This window comes from Amblyomma maculatum, chromosome 8 (assembly GCF_055883805.1).
Source record: "Amblyomma maculatum isolate TAMU_Amacu chromosome 8, ASM5588380v1, whole genome shotgun sequence".
Classification (NCBI taxonomy): Eukaryota; Metazoa; Arthropoda; class Arachnida; order Ixodida; family Ixodidae; genus Amblyomma; species Amblyomma maculatum.
This window is the reverse complement of record NC_139351.1, coordinates 110,681,470-110,698,775: the sequence shown is the minus strand read 5'-3', so window position 1 is coordinate 110,698,775 and position 17,306 is coordinate 110,681,470.

Sequence of the window (17,306 nt, the reverse complement as noted above, 5' to 3'; positions counted from 1 at the left end):
TCCACCAGATGTCACGTAGTGGTGACGAGGTCGACGACACAATTGAAGGGTCGATGACAAGGTATATGTACAATGGTAGCGAAGGCTGGGCCCAAAAACGGTCCAGCGCGACAGCAGCACAGCCACTTTGGGGGGGCCAAAACACTTAGATAATGAAATTCAAAAGCACAAATAAAACGCTATAAAACAACATAAAGAAATACACATTTTAATGCCACGTTTTATAAAATAGGTAAACTATTTTAGCAAAATATTACTCCCCATTTTTAATTTTTTGCAACGTTCTTGTTACGCCCCCTGTTGATGAGTGTGCGGTGCATTTGCAGCTTGACTTTGCAGGCCTTGTTTCGGCACCCAGCCACAGTGGCCGCGGGAGCTCACGAAGCGGTTTTTTATCGCCAGTCTCGAAATGCCCCTTTTGCGAAGTTTTCGTCGTCCTTGCGCGTCGCGTCTCTGTCACCGTTTTGTAAAATTTGCACCCCGCCGCACCGCTGCGGCAGTTTTCTCGGTTTTTGTCGTTTCCTTCGACGTGCGGCCAGTGCGAAGTCTTTTTCCGTCTTTGCACGCTTCGCGCTGTTCTTTTGAAGCGCTTAGCGCTTTATTTCAAGATGAGCTTGCGGCGTGTGAAGAAACGATGCGCCGTGGCACATTGCGACAGCATGGACAGTGGCGTCGGTGTCAAGCTACACCGCTTCCCGCTGGACTTTCACAGGTGAGCTGTTGTCAGTGTCGTCTGCTACAAGGCGTCTGCTCTAGGTATGCTCCGAATGCTTTCGTTGGGCTGTTTCTTCTGTTTCTGTTTGTTTGGGCTTCTGTTTCTGTAACCAGTTCGTGCGCACGTGGCTTAATTTTTTCGGTGATATTTATGTAATACACTACAGGGCACACACTTTAAGTGCTGAGCTGTGCGAAGGAGGCCCCCCAGGCCCACCATTTGTCTGATTTATGGTGAGTTTCATGCAGCCGGCTATCACCAGCGTTAACTTGATACCGGGCTCTCAGGAGCAACCACGCGCATGCCACTGACCGGAAGGCCAATTTAAAACCAATTGTGCTGCCTGACAAGTCTGAGCACAACACTGTATAGTTTTCCAACACCGCGAAGCCAATTTGACCCTCGCAACTGGTAGTATCAAAATTCAGCCACGTGTATATGCGCGGCCTTGAGGGTGCTTTAACTGAATTCACTCAGGAGTTACTGCCTGTCTTCTTATTGCTATCCTGCATATGCATGACCGTTAGGGTAACTTTAAACGCACTTCATTCTCGTCAATCTTAACCATAGAAAAGTATAGCTACCCGCATGCCATGAGGACGAGCGTACGTAACCGCACTCTTAGGCGCTGAGAGCTTGGGGCGAGCATTTACTACCATAGTTCAGATATAATGGAAATATAATGTACTGCAGTTAGCATTGACAGGAATAATGACGCATTGGCGTTTGGAGTATGCAGTATTCCTTACGGCGCAATTGTGAATAACGTGCACGTTGCATCACGTCCAGGTGCCGAGCGTGAGCGTGGGTGCTACCACAACGTCAGCCTGGAGAAGAAGACACCATGGCAGCTGCGAGACTTGCGGGGTTTTTTTTCAAGCACTTCGAACCGTCTGCGTATCTGTCGTCAAAAAAGCTGCGACCCGTGTTGATGCGCCTACTTATGTCATGTCATGTTTGCCTCAATTGAAGCAGCACTGTCTTCTATGCTTTTCAATTTCCTACCTGGCAACGTTCGTGGAACTGCAGGGCTTTTTTCTATCCGCACTGTGACCATTAAGATGAATAGCCAGCTTAAAGAAACTACTGCTTGAGCTGCCTGTGACGTGTATTTTTTGTTGGTGTGCTTTATCACTGTATTTGTTTGGTTGCTGTAATAAAGCATGAATATGAAAACCATACTTGCCGTACACTGTATTGCAAACTGTGCACTTGAGCCTGTGCTTTGTGCATCATACCTTGTACTCAAAAGTAGTAGCACCAGTATTTCCACAAAGGTTTCCCCTACGAATCATGCATGATTGCATTCTTAGCCAGCAAAGATAAGCCAGCGTCTGAAAGTGTTGCTGCCTTTCTATGCTGCCTTCTTTGCCAGTAACTTTCATTGGGTTCCGAATTGCACATTACCAAGGCCATAACTAGCAGGAACTCGAGCACATTTGACTGGAAAAGGTTGGTGCGCACTGAAAGGCAACCTTCATGAGATACCGGCTTGAAAAGGCGGGTTCTTTAAAAAGACCACTTTAAAATTCGCGCTAAAAACATACGTATGCGTGACGTCATTCAACGTCACTCATACGTAGTTGCCCCCCAATATGGCGGTGCCCATGAGCCGCCATTTTTTGGACCAATGGGAGCCTATGGAACCTTCGCTACCATTGTACATATACCTTGTCGATGATTGCACTAAAGAAACTGTTTATTTGGGCTGACTTGCGCCCGCAAAAGAACTAAGCAACTCGGCGGAGGCGATAGAAACAAACGTGCTCGTCGATCGTCGAACAAAGAATGCCCGTCACACTCGGCAACGCTTAACTTAAAGGCTGCACAGAGCAATCTAGATAACGTCGCAAGCAGCTGCCAGCGCGGGCTGGAACATTGTGGAAAGACACCCGAGTGGCCGGAACCTTCGAGACAGATCTCGGTGCATCTTGTGCTACAACAAAACTGATAAAGGTGTGACTCGCGGCATCGAGCATTAACAAACAAAGATTACGAAACTGATACGCGGTCCAGAATCAGAGTCATAAGCCTGTATGCCGGCGGCTGTTAAAAAAACAACAAATACTGTTTTGAAGGTTTCGCGGCAGTATATGCACTAGCTTTGTTCTCACAGAGATAAGCATCGCCAAACGAAAACTTCTTAGACAGTCTATATACCATCATAGATTTTGTTAATGCGGTTTATAGTCTATTAATAGAGCATAGATCCGCACACTCTCCTCAGATATTTGTTTACAGACTGTCTATAGAGAAATTTAAATTTGTTTACAGACAGTTTGCATATTTTAGAAATCTATAGCATATATGTGTTCTTATCTATAGCCATTTTTTCTCAACTATAGACCTATATTGTATATTTATTTCTACCTTCTAATTGCCATAGAAATGGTCTTAAGATTTTCAATTTAAACATAAATGTTGGCTGTTACAGACTCTATTGCATGGATATTCAGTAAGTAGGTTGTCTAAGACGAAAGGAAATAAAAATAATTATTGGCTTTATTTCATAGATAATTTATAGACAGTAGCATAGGTCTAATTGATGGCAATACAGTTTGTAAATAGTCTATAGATAATCTATAAACCATTTTTATAAGGGATTGCGCTCCAGGGGGAAGACAAGAACTAATTAAGGGGACAGTGAGAACGAATGAAATTTTGTGTCTATTAATCTCATCCTAACGGCAAAACTGCTACAGGTTCATTGAAAACCTAGATTTCATAAAGTTAGGAAAGGCCCCGAAACAGAACATAGGTGTCGCCGCCTTATAAGAAGAAAACTGGTATGCAGTCCAGTTGTCTTAGGAAACTGTGTGTGAATAATTCATTTGCGATTACTAGAGCAGAATAGTAGTTCGAAGTCCATTTCACGTTCATAATATGCTGAAGTCACTTCCTCTCGTGGAAATAATTTGATGGGTGCCAGCATGTTTTTCCCGTTTGAGGGTCTAATTCTATCGCAAAAAGAAAAGAATACGAGGAGTTTGTCCTCAGTGCCCGTATAATGCTTCTATCTAAATAATTGCTGTTGAAACAGCGGTTCAGCATGACTTTTTCTTGCAAAACTCTTCCCCCGGGGGCGATGGCCTCCTCCCCTTTTCTCTTTTCTCCACTTTTTCTGCTTCTGTAGTTTTGAAGTACTTCTCTGTTATAACAATACAAAATTTTGTTACTAAATAAATTTCTGTTGCCAAAGCAGGTTCACTGTCAAAAGCCACACAGAAATTCATTTGCAAAAACAAAATTTTAAGTAGTCCTTTTCCGGCTAGGCACACAGTTAGACGGCTTTGCGATAGGTTCAGTCCGTTGTTTAACCTGTTCAGACCGATGATGCCGCGTGAAAGCACTGTTTGAATTGCTCGCGCCAGGACCAGTGGACTGTGACGTCACAATCTGGCTGGCCACTATGGAGTCAGACACAAGCAAGGTGGTTGATCAGCTCTGACGATCGAATTAGTATACTTTCGCACTAATTAAGCACTGTAATTATAATGTAGCCGTAAGATACCACTTTACGTGAAAAGCCACCTGTCTTAAATGCAAGCCTCCGCTCGCCGTACACGCGTGAAATGGGTGGCGTTGTCGAGCATCTGGTTCGCAAACCCAGGGTCATGGGTTCGAATTCGCCCAAAATTCTTGAAAGTCTTCTTTAAGCGAAATCAGTTACATTATAGAGTTCAATTATTTGAGACATATGATGGGGTTATTCCGTATTACGTATACTTTTTTAGTAAAAGGGAACTAAACAAAGGTTGAGGGGGAGCCTCAGACCGCTAGCCAACGTTTCGACAAGGTGACTTGTTCTCGTTCGTATTATTCACTCGTTTTATTTGTGTTTTATTATTACATAACTTTTGCTCACTTTCATTCTACGAGTGACGCCACGTGCAACGTGAGCACTGTCGAATGTTTGAAATTCTCAAACGAGGTCAGGTGGCTGTGACGTCATTACTATTTCGACTAGTCAGGATTCCTAGCTCGTGCCCAAAGCCGACGAAGCCGGCTCTACTGCGAAACAGATCCCAACGCTATGGTGTCGAGGAGTCCATGTTACGTGATATTTTAGCCCCATCTGAACAGCTTGGTCTTGTCGTGAGTATCTGAAGAATGATAGACGTTTAAGTGGTTGTGCAGTGAAGGCCATGTTTGGAAATTCAGAAAATTGCGAGACTTTTGCAGTCCTCCTCGTTGAAATGTAAAGAAATTTAAACCCTTGGGCACATTGCGCAGTTCTTTGCGCATAGCGGCAAAATATTTTCGAGACGTACCTGAGAGAGGAAAAGAAAGTATTTGTGTAGTCAAAACATCTTTTCCCGGAAAAATATAACTTCGAAAACCAGCTTTCAGTAGCAGAGGAACGCCATGAAAATGTGTATGTTTGCTTTAGTCAAATGTTTGTGCACTGCTCTAAATGTCATTTTTCTACTGTTTTGAAAGTTACAAAAAAAAAAAAAGATCACAGTAACCTTCTCCTAAAATTATTTTAACATCTTAACATCAGAGGTGTAATTTTTTCTGAAACGGGAACGTCACCCTTCAGGATCACCCGTAATTTACGAAAAAGCTTAGCCTCATGCAATCAATGTTTTTTAAGGAATAAAGAAAAAAAAAGCTCAGCTAATTGATTCAGTCTATACACTCACCTCCCGATTAATTTTCTGTTTATGTACACCTGACCCTCAAAAACTGTCTTGAGCAGTAGAGTGGACTTTTTAAATACTATTTTGTAACTCTGTGTGCAATCAATAGCAGACATAATTCTGGAGACTGATGTGAAAAATTCTGCTAGTTACAGATCATCCTTACAGAGTGAACCGATGTCCGAGGTACAGAGCTTGAAATATGCTGTTAATAGTGTTTCAAATTTACGATTGAACATTTTATTAACGTTGGCACCACATCATTAGTACAGTGCTTATTACGAATATTACATCAACATTTAAGAGAAATAATGAATTGCGAATAATTTTTGGTATTTTTATAACATTCCAGTAATTAAGCTGCAATGTTATAACTACGTTGAAGCGTTTGGGGATACCTGAGATGTTCCCTTTTCTCGGATAATGCGGTCGAAATCTAGCTCAGTAGGAGCACTGAACAATAATGTGACGGTGCCACTTCCTCTACTCCCACACTGCTTAAATAGGCAGGGGTTGCCTCAGGAATTGAAATCAGGGCGAGTGTCGAATTTCTATAGAAGGTAGTCGGTGTAGACAAGACACAGGGGCCATTTTTGGCAGTCGTCAATGTAAACAAATATCTGGTTAAGGTGCATTTCGAAAAAAAGACAAAACAAGGAGGTGGTTTGAATCCCCCCTCCCAATCACCCTGGTGAGTTTAAAATGAAGTCACTGCAAAAAGGAGAAAGCGCATTAAGCTAAAATCAGAACTACTGGTAACTTCGAACACGTCTGCTGCCGTGGCGACGATATAAAATATGACTACGTCATGCTATCGACCCTAGGGAATCGGTGTCGCTAGTCGAAAACATAGATAACGGTTGGAAAGAGGAGCGCAAAGTGACGACCACGAAGAGAAAGTTAATTTGGAGAAAGCTCCCACGCCATTTAAAGTAGCCGGTCAGAAGGCATGCTATATCCTTACCTGAACGTTCCGATCTCTTCGCTGAAGTATTCCTTGCCGTCGCAGCAGAGACGCTATGTAAAGCCCGACGAGGCAGGACACAATGATCAGAGCGACCACGCCGACTACCAACAGGACTCGTGTCACGGACATCGAGCGCCGGATGACACCACAGCGACACTGTCCGACACTGCACTCCGTGGTCGAGGGTGCAATGATTACCGGCCACTCGAAAACATGGCAGTTCAGTTATTCGCCGCTGACTGCATGTGATGAGCTGTACACCTCCCTCGCTCCCAGAAACTGTTGTGCGCACTTCGAGCCCGCTATACGAGGGACGATGATACGGCGCAGTGCACGTCGGAAAGCTGCTGCGCGCGGCGCAATGGGTTTCGACCTTGGCAGAGAATGCAGCAGCTGTGAGCCTCGAGTGCACAGAACCGTGAAGGAAGGGTGCGAGGGTTTTTGTTTCGCGTGATTTGAGCGCTGCTCCCGACATGACGTCAGACGGCATGCAGGTGGCAGCTCGTGTCAAGCTAGCCGGGACGCGGAAGCGCATCAGAGTATCGAAGAGTAAGTATACTATGCCTGACGGCTCATTGTTTAGCAATTTACGAAAAAACTGTAGCAGAGGATGTCACATACGTGTTTCAAGGAATCCCTCCACGATGTTTTAAAGCTGTTTATTTTAATGCGATCATCATATGGCCGAAAATAAAAATCTTATTTATGCCTCCGCGGTTGCCATAGCAACTGTGACGCCAACCGTTGTTGAGCCACCGAAGCTGCGAGTGGGACGACATCAAACGGCGGATGCGACCATTATTTGCGCAACGTTTTGAGCGGTGTTATGTCATTTATCTTCCAATTTAGCCTCCACCGCGGTTAGTTAAATTTGGAGGCTAGTTGCGACAAGGATAGTTTACAATGACTCCTATACCTGCAATTGAACGCCATGCAGTAAAGGAAACTATCACCTTGTCGAAACTTGTGCCGTTCTCTGAATGTTAAACCGCCATGTAAAACAATGTCGAACGTTGCCAAACGGTGCTTTCGCACGTCTTAATCGGTTTAAGCGGGGTTTAACATTGGCTAATGTTTTGAGGTTTGAACGTGGCTTCCGGGGCAGGATATTACCAGGATTGGTGAAGATCACAGGAGTGGAGAATAACGATAACTAGTAAGCTGTTTAACTAATTTCTGGTAATTAACTTCCTAAGTTTTGTACATAGTTATACATACGGTTGCAATTAGAAGTCTTTACTATTATCTAGAGCCACATCAATTTTGAATGTTTCGAAGTACTACTTTTCCGAGTGCTATATGGCACGGCAAGTGTTGACTAGATCGCGTCAAAAGCAACGACGCTCAATGACACAAGTGCCACGTGACCTTCTCTGCCTCGCCTGCGTTGAGGTGCTCGCCGCTGCTCCAGCCCACGCGAGAGAGCCCTTGTGTCATGGTTTGTGGTGGCCTTGTTCTTTTGGCGTGAAACAGACAACATTGCTGTGCCAGAGTGTCAGGGGTATCTTTTCCATTAAGATTTTCGTGAATAATCGTTGTGAAAATTTTCACCGAATTTCAGTGCTAAAATATTCTGAGGAATTTTTCCCCGAATGAAACCCCACATCCGCCACCAGCAGCATTAACCAGCCGAGGGATCAGACAAATATTCCAAATTTTCATGCCTATGAACGCTTTAAAGTAATGCGAAACAGTAAAAGAGTACCAACAGCCGATTCGAGCTCCTTGCTGTCGCTTTCAGCGGCATGCGCCCCGGGCACATCTCTCCACTCCGCACGCAGCACCACCGCGAATACCTTTTCGAGGGGCGCTCCCCCGCATTTTAGTTTGAGTTGACCACCTGAACTCTCATTGTCAACGGGAAGTCGGAAAAGTAAACGAACAGCAAATAAGTTTTCGTGCTTATGTATGGCCGTTTCCCTTTACGCTTTGTCACTTCTGAAGATGTCCCCGTCGGTACACTAGGCCATGCGCATGACTGATATGTTCGCACTACTCTGAAAGCTCACAAGCTGCACTCAAGCTGCACTCAAAGTGCGGATGTACTCATTTTACCAGCTTCGCCCCGTAGGGGTGGCGCAGTGGTTACGGCGCTCTACTACTGTTCCCGAGGACGCAGGATCGAATCCCGGCCTCAGCGGCTGCTTTTCGATGGAGGCGAATAGCAAGGCGCCCGTGTGCTGTGCGATCTCAGTGCACCTTAAAGAAACCCAGGTGGTCGAAATTTCCGGAGTTCTCCACTACGGCGTCTCTCATAGCCTAAGTTGCTTTGGGACGTTAAACCCCACAAACCAAACCAAACCAAACCTTTTACCAGCTTCCACACATGACAGTGCACTGGGAAAGAAAACCTGATGAGCCTTAACTGTTTGAAAGTTCCGCTCTCTAAAAGGATTATATATATCGCCGTTCCGACGAGGGGAAGGTGATCGGCGAGCTGTGTACGTTTGATTGTCACGAGATACAAATTCGGAACTGGGCGGATTTCTCGGCGAGGGCTGGTCTGTATTGTAGGAGTAGTTCCATAGTTCAGGTCGAGAAGGTGGAAGGCGTTGGCGGCAAAGGCGTGCGACATGGCCCGGCAGCCCGCAAGAGTAGCAGATTGGTCGGTTGTCCGCGGTACGCCAGGGGTTCGTAGGGCGTTGGCGTACCCTTGGAATAGGGACATGGAATGCAGACCCAGGCAAAGGCGAAGGAAGGTTGGAAGGAGCGGCCTGGTAGGAAAGAGATGCTGATGGCATGAGCGGCCTGGCCGCAACTTGGGCGTAAGTCAGTGGTGCCGTTACTTGCGCTGGCACGGGGCTGGGCGGCAGCACAGGGCTGGGCGGCAGCACAGGGCTGGGCGGGAGCATGGAGCTGGGAGGAAGAACGTCAGCGATGTGATCTTGAACGGCACGCCGTATGATAGGGGCCAAAGACGGAGCCATGTCAGGAACAAGGCGGCCACTATCCTGTAACTGAGGGACCAGCGTTAGCTGGCGGGCGACCTCTTCTCGAACGAAGGCTTTGATTTGCTGAAGTAAAGGGCTGTCCTCTGATGGGGTAGAACCGCCCAGCGCAAGTGTAGAGATGGCGTCGTCTCTAACACCGGACCGCCGGGTAGAAGCGCGCTTCTTACGAAGCACGTCGTAGCTCTGGCAAAACTTGATCACGTCACTCACCGTGGCAGGATTTTTTACCCAGAGCATTTGGCACGCGTCGTCAGAGATGCCTTTCATGATGTTCTCGATCTTATCCGCTTCAGTCATTAGCGGATCGACACGCTTGCATAGGTCCACGATGTCCTCTATATAACTAGTGAACGACTCATCGACTTGCTGAGTGCGCTCACGCAAGCGTTGTTCTGCCCGGAGCTTGCGAACTGCAGGGCGGCCGAACACTTCTGCAAAATTCTTTTTAAATGCAGACCAAGATGGCAGGTCTGCCTCATGGTTGCGAAACCAGAGGTTCGCCACGTCAGTCAGATAAAAGATTACATTGCTTAGCTTGATAGCGTCGTCCCATCTGTTGTAGCTACTGACGCGCTCATATGCCGCCAACCAATCGTCGACGTCCTGGTCGGCTGTGCCACTGAAGAAGCACGGATCACGCTGCCGTAGAGCTCCAGAACACAGCACGGTGGTTGGGAGGGGCGACGATGTCGTGGCAGTGTCGTCCGGCATGCTGGAAGCAGAGGGTAACGTGCGGCTTCTTAGTTCCAGGGTGGACGGGAACGTACCCCGCACCTCCACCAATTGTAGGGGTGTGTTTATTCGGTGAACCCAGATGATTCCAGCCGCTCAGGGGAGACTCGCAGCGAAGCGTCAGGCGTGGCGAAACAGCAAGGCAGCGAACAACTTCTTCGTCCTTGAGAGCGGCAGCACGCGACGCATGTCAGTGGTTATATCGATGAAGATTACCACACTACAGTTTATATATATATATATATATATATATATATATATATATATATATATATATATATATATATATATATATATATAAATGCAGGAGCACTATTTCTACTCCAGTCCTCGGGACGGCGCTGCGCTAGTGGTCTGCGTACTCTCTGCGCGCGTGTTTGAACCAGCACTCACCATCGTTCTCTCGTCGCGCCTTGTTCATCGTGCAGTGCACGACCTAGCGGCCGCACTGTTCACGTACCCGATGATGAGCGGCTCATCCGAACGGCAGCAACTTACTTTTCATTAGTATCGTTAAGGCTTACAGAAAAGCTGAAATTGAGCGCAGCTTCCGCTGAAAATGAAAGGGTGCGCGCAGTGTAGAAGCAGATGACACCGTGTTTCGTGTACCAATGTCCGCCACTTCGGGTATAGATGAGCATCGTAGTGAAGGATATCAAAGAGAAAAACAAAACAAAAAGGGAGGGTACAGGCTAGGTTCTTTTCAGCCCCGTGACTCCTCTGCCAGGGACACTGCATGAAGTATTGCTGAAAACATCGCATTTATCTTATAAAGCGCTAAGAGCGCGAAAGCAGCCCTGATCCCTGTGTACCGGCATTAGAAATTTCTAGTAACATGCGCGTTGTGACTCCTAAGGCCTTAATGATACCGCTTTTTTAAGCCTGCATACACCTATAGAAGCCGTAAACCCTTCTGAAGTTCCATGGGAAATTTCTAGGAAAACAGGACCTCGGTGATGATTGTATTAAGCTTTTACAGCGCCTAGAGCACTCAAGCTTTATTAGACCTTCTCATGAACCTCCCAGAGTTCTAGGAACACCACAGGCGTGCTGTTCGAAAACATTTGTTGAAATCCTTTGCAGGGCGACGAATCCTGGTTGTCTGGATCCTTTACAACGGCTCATTATATCCCAAAACCCACTTTGTACCTTGGCTCCACGCTGTTAAGATGTAATAACTTTCGAGAAGCAGTGCGTGACGTATGTGAACGTAAACGTCAAGGTCATCAATGAGCCGATCACAACTCTTCAGCGGACGACGGTGATCTCCCGGACGGTGCAGGCGGCGACACGCGTCACCACAGGCCGTGATATCGCCACAGTCTCCATGACGTAGACCTGTTGCGTCGGCTGTTGACGTGCAACGACGGCTGCTGGGCGACGCTGCGGTTGTGGCGGCAGTCATGTTTCGTTTATTCGTGGGATAGGCATCGTGAAAACATGGAAAGAAAAGGGACGTTATTTTAGTCAAGACAGGCGGTAAATAAACTGTTTCAAGAGAGAGAGAGAGAGAGAGCTCAGTTCAGTAAAGAACAATAATTAGCAGTTCAGGACACGCATTACTAAAAACACCAAACCCAGCCGTTCTCCTTGTAGAGCCGAGGGCGCTCTGAAGCTTTTTTTTTTCTTTTTTTTTTTCCTTTTTACACGGTAGCTTCACTGTCCCGAATGGAAAAACATTAGGACGACTCGTAAGCTTCGCTGTAAGGCTAGATTCAGTAGCCCCTTAAACACTGCCTTTTGATTCGGCGAATTAAAGAAATAAAAAAGCTTTTATTTAACTTGTTCAAAAGTTTTAAAATATTACTGTAAGGTCGATGCGCGTCCTAAGAACGTGTAAGTCGTAAGCGCCACAACGCGTTCATCAGGTGTCCCTCTAATACGCTTTACACGAACGACCCCTCGTGCTAGATATAATAATATTGGAATTAGAGAACTGTGCGTTTCTGTTTCCCGCTTTCTCCAAAGCCTCAGACGCTGAGGGTGTGGCGCGCTTACTTTTTCTTGTGAAGCCCGTTTCAGAGGATGAATGCTTGAAAATAAGTGGTCTTTTAATTTTAGCAGAGCTAGAAGACGCAATTGACCTGATACCACTTTTAAAGACACCTGGACCTGATGGCCTTCCTGGCGAATTCTACAAGGCTTTCAAACCCTTCTTGAGTCCAATGATACTTATGACTTTCACTGTTAGTCTAGGTATCGGAGATCCGCAGCAGACGTTTACAGATTCATACTGTGTTTACCAAAGAATACTGATGAAGAAAAAATGCAATATGCAGACGATTTCGTCTTGGCGAATCGGTTACACTTTGGAATGTTGACTGTCATTTTTTCTTGTGAATGCCTTCGATCGTGGCCGGCATGATTTTCCGTGTGCGATATCAACAGGGTCCTCCCGGATGCACAATTCTTTTTTTAAAATCATTTTTGTGGCTCTGGAGTATGGACCAACTTATGTTATTGTTATTTTTTGTCTTAATTCAATACAGTTAATTCACTCACTCACTCCGTTCTTACTTTTAAGCGTTTGAAGCATGTTAATGTGGTTAATGTTGGTGTTGGTCATATATGAGGCTGAAATGTGGAGGCTAGTTAAAAGGGTTCTACTTAAGTTGAGGACAATTCGCAGAGGGCTATGGAACGAAAAATGGTAGGTACTACGTTAAAAGATAGGAAGAGTGCAGAGTGGGTCAGAGAAATAACTCGAGTTAATGACCTTTTAGTCGAAATCAGGAAGAAGAAATGGGCATGGGCAGGACATGTAGTGCGAAGACAGGTTAACCGATGATCGCTTATTGGGTAATAAACTGGATTTCGAGGGAAAGAAAGCGTAGCCGGGGCTGAAGAAAATTATGGACTAAGCTAGCACAGGATCGGGTTAATTGGAGCAATATGGGAGAGGCCTTCGGCCTTCACTGGTTATAGTCCGGCTGATGATTATGAATATTGGTCCTGTTTTCTACGAGGGAATACGCTTTTGCAAGACTAATTGCTCCCCCCGCCCTCCCCCCACTGAACCCTACTGAAAAAATTGTATGAGGCAATAACCTCACATTTTCTCACACAATCTCACTCAATGCACATAAGAAATCACATACAAGTCGTATATAATTGCATAAGATCTCATAGTTTCGTGAACATTATCATAAATGATGAGAGATATTTTATGATATTGATGTCTACCGTATGACAGTCTATGCGATTTGATGAGATTGTGTGAGGTAGATTGTGTGAGGTTATTGCCCAAATAACTTTTGGTTTTTCAGTAGGGAATATAAAGGGTTTTCTTTCGCGTTGATGTCCATTACCACCAATTCTGTTTGCACTCTATGTATACTTCTCTATATAGTCGCTAAGTATGAGCCTTCTGCAGAGTTGTGCCATTCGAGGTTTATGTACTCTAGAGAGTGAGCTCAAATTATTGGCTTATGCAGGTGATCTGCCTTTTTTTTTTTTTTTTTTTTTCTGCGCGGACAAGTCTAGCACGGATGAAGTTATTAACTGAGTATAGCCAGGAACAGTTTCGGATGCCCGGATGAGCCGTTCCAAGTGTTGCGGTCTCTGATTTGGACTGTGGGAATCTATACACAAGCTGAAAACGCGTGCTTGGCATGGACATGTTACAGCCCATGTACTGTACCTTGGCGTACCATTAAACGCGTACAAGCACAATGAAAATTATTGGAAATATTAGGTATCGGCTGTACAGCGCTACTCGTATGCTCAGACACTTGCCCAACATTGTGAATACATTCATCAAGGCTACCGCATGTAATTTAGTTTTAGCTAACAAAAATTTATCATATTTTTCAGATTATTCCCTGCCCGAGGACTTTTGTTCTGCGCGTTCATAGAGTTTTTGCAACGTTAGTCTGGGGTTCTTCCATGGAACCCATGCGACGTGATTACCACTTCCGGCCTGTCAGCGTCGGTTTAGACGATTGTTGCCCACTTCATGTTTTTACGTGATACGTCCTACATAATACTTCGAGCTTTTTTTGCAGACTAATTTAAGCTTTGGTCACATTGATTGTTTCCTTTCACTTCGCTGGTCGTCCTTGTCTATGGGTGTTTAGGGATGAGGTATATTTTGCTGCACATTTTCTGACAGTCAGTTTCGCAACATAGTTCTTATTTTCAGTGCCACGAAAACGCTTGTACAAAGATTTGATATCGATGCTTCTTCCTCCTCCTATTCACCGCTCGATGTATATTGGATTTTCAGGACATGATGCCCTTCTGTGGGTTCGGAAAATGTTAGTATAACCTTGCACTAAGAGTATATTCTACTAGTCACATACGGAAACACTGCTTGAGAGACTTGGCTTCAGAAAAAGGCCATTTTCGTGTCTTTGTCAACAGCCGCCGCTGCAATATTGCTGAAACAATTGAACATTGCTTCAACTTGTATAGGACGCAATTACGCTCTGGAATGTCTTGAAACAGACGTTCAGAAAACGAATTTATTTTTCCCATTTTATTCGATGCCTCACCGCAATGCAATATGTTGATGCACCTCTTGACAAGCCTTTTTTTTTTTTTCTCTCTAATTATTTGACTAACAGCTTATGGAAAACTGGAATGATAGATCGGCACTGTGTATCTGTTTCTATGAAATCGTGTTTCTGCTAAATGATTGCTCAACTGAGGAAAGTGTATGAACAGACCGACTTTGAACTGCAGTGGCACTCTCTCTTGGTGAAAGTGCGCGCTGCAACAGAGTGCGCTGCGTCACCTTCCCTCTATGCTCTGTTAACTTGCATTTTGAGGCGCTTTTCGTAGCGTTTCCTAAAACCTCTGTAAATAGTTCATGCAAATAAAGAATATACTTTTAGTGTAATAAATCCCATGTCACACACACACACACACACACACACACACACACACACACACACACACACACACACACACACACACACACACACACACACACACACACACACACACACACACACACACACACACACACACACACACACACACACACACACACACACACACACACACACACACACACACACACACACACAAAAGCCCTTCGTGGGCTATGCGTTGCGTGCCCGCCTGGCACGCAGATGGCCATAGTTGGAACGCAACTGTCGATAGTTTTTAAATAAATTAGTTTTTTTTCCAGAAATACCCCAGTTATAGAAATCTATTCGCCGATTGTAGCTTTATTCGGAACTTCCACAATTCATCAGCTTTATTAAGGCGAAAACCTTTCTAGGTTCATGCTGAAAATACCCCGAGATTTGTCCTCGAGATTGCGCGAGATATGTCCGCCAGAAGTCGCAATAGGCTCTGACGTCGACATAATTCGCCCGGCCTAAACATTGGATCGACGTCACGATAGGTTCCGACGTCGACATCGACATTATTTCCCCGTTTCGTAAGTTAGGCCTAGTCCCTATGAAACGTCCCGCAGGGCCATGTGTAAAGGCCCGTTCACACTTGCGACACGCGGAAATCGTGCGACCGTTTTGTTCGAAAAGCGACTGTCGCAAATGGTCGCATCGGTCGCATGCCGTTAGAGAACCGCTCGACTTTCCACTTTTGCGGCAGCTGGTCGCAAACCGGTAACCAATCAGCAGCTCAGCTGAAGTGAACGAAAGTTAGCTTTACACTACGTCGTTAACAGTCAGGATAGACAAGTTTGGAAAGCGACCAGCGGGTCGCATTTCCAACTGTGAACATCGGTCGAGCTGTGCGACTCCCTGGTCGGATGAGACAGCCGGTCGCACGCCCTTCGTGACTCACAAGCGTGAATAACCTTAGCTCACTTCAGTCTCGCAGGTCGAGGAGGCGTGTCCTGAGATGCCGATGTCGCCATCAACAAAGTCAAAGAAAAGAAAGAAAGAAAGAATTGAATTACAGCAAGTACACAAACACGCAATATAGAGGTAGAAGAGAAGAGATGGAAGCAAAAGAGGAAACGCTTTCACCAATAGCTCTCAGGCGAAGCTGAGTGCAATCCTCATTCTTTTGAATGTAGGGTGTTTGAAATTCCGTGCCAGGACACGTTCTACAGTAATGTCCCAATTTTGCACTCCGGCCGGTCTCGAAAGAGTGCGCATTCCTATCTAGGCCGGCCGTGGCTTCACATTATCGAGACTATACTACATGAGGATTGCACACGGCCGCTGTGGTCAGGGGTCTGCGTTTCCGGCGCGTCCGCTAACCTAAGAAGCAGATCGAATAGAAAGTGCTCGAATATCCTCAAAAACAGACGCAAGTGCGTATACCTTTCTGCAGCAACGCTGCCAGCACCGGCGGCAAAAGCAGTAGCAGCACGCGATAACGATGCCGATGACGACGAGCACGCCAACGATTTGGGCGATGGTGATTCCGATGATGACACCCGTGATGACGCGGGAGGCATCCGGTGCTTCCGTCGTGCTGGTCAGCCTCGTGTAGTAGCTGTAGTGACCCTGGTACATCGCCTCTCCGCCTGCGGTGTAAAATGGCTCATGAAGAAAAAGAAATTTAACAATGGAGATGACGCATGTGCTGTATGTGGAAACTCCAGTGAAACAATTGCCCATATTATACTCGAATGTAATGGTATCCATCCGGAAGTTGGTGCAGGCGCAACCACTGTTCCTGGAGCTCTGGGGTTTAGAGATAACAGTGGCCGGGTGAATAAACCGGCGGTGGAAACTAGCGAAAAACGACTGGAAGATTGGTGGCTTAAAAGCAGAGAAGTGACATAATGTTAGTAATGTAGGAACAAAATTTAATAAATATAATGATGGTTTAGTTAACCATTCTAAATCAATAATTAAGATATAGGGAGAAAAATGAGCATGATAGCTACTGCTACCACCCCGTTTCAAAGGGGACGCTCCAATATTCCATCCATCCATCCATCCAGTAACGATGGGCGCCGCTTCAAACTCGGTGGACACCGTGAGGGCAGGGATGAAGACCGGAGTGAAATAAGAAAGATGAAGGTCATATATGCACGTTTTTAAAGTCCCGAGGTAACACAAGGGCTACGTTGAACCGGCACTGTGGAAAGTTCTAGAACAATTTAGGCCACCTGGTGTTCTATATCCACCGCACACTAGACAGGCGTTGCTTTATGTCGCCTATGTAGAAATGCCGTCGGCATGTCCGGGATTTGATCCACGACCTTAGGATCAGCACACGATTGCGTCGAGTAGAGAGAGAGAAATAAATACACGAATTTGGACCGCTTGACTGTCCTCAAATGACAATACGACATCACATTATACGGGCATATGTTTCACGCCATTTTACGCGTAAAGATCGGAGTGTGGCGCTGGAATTATACGGGT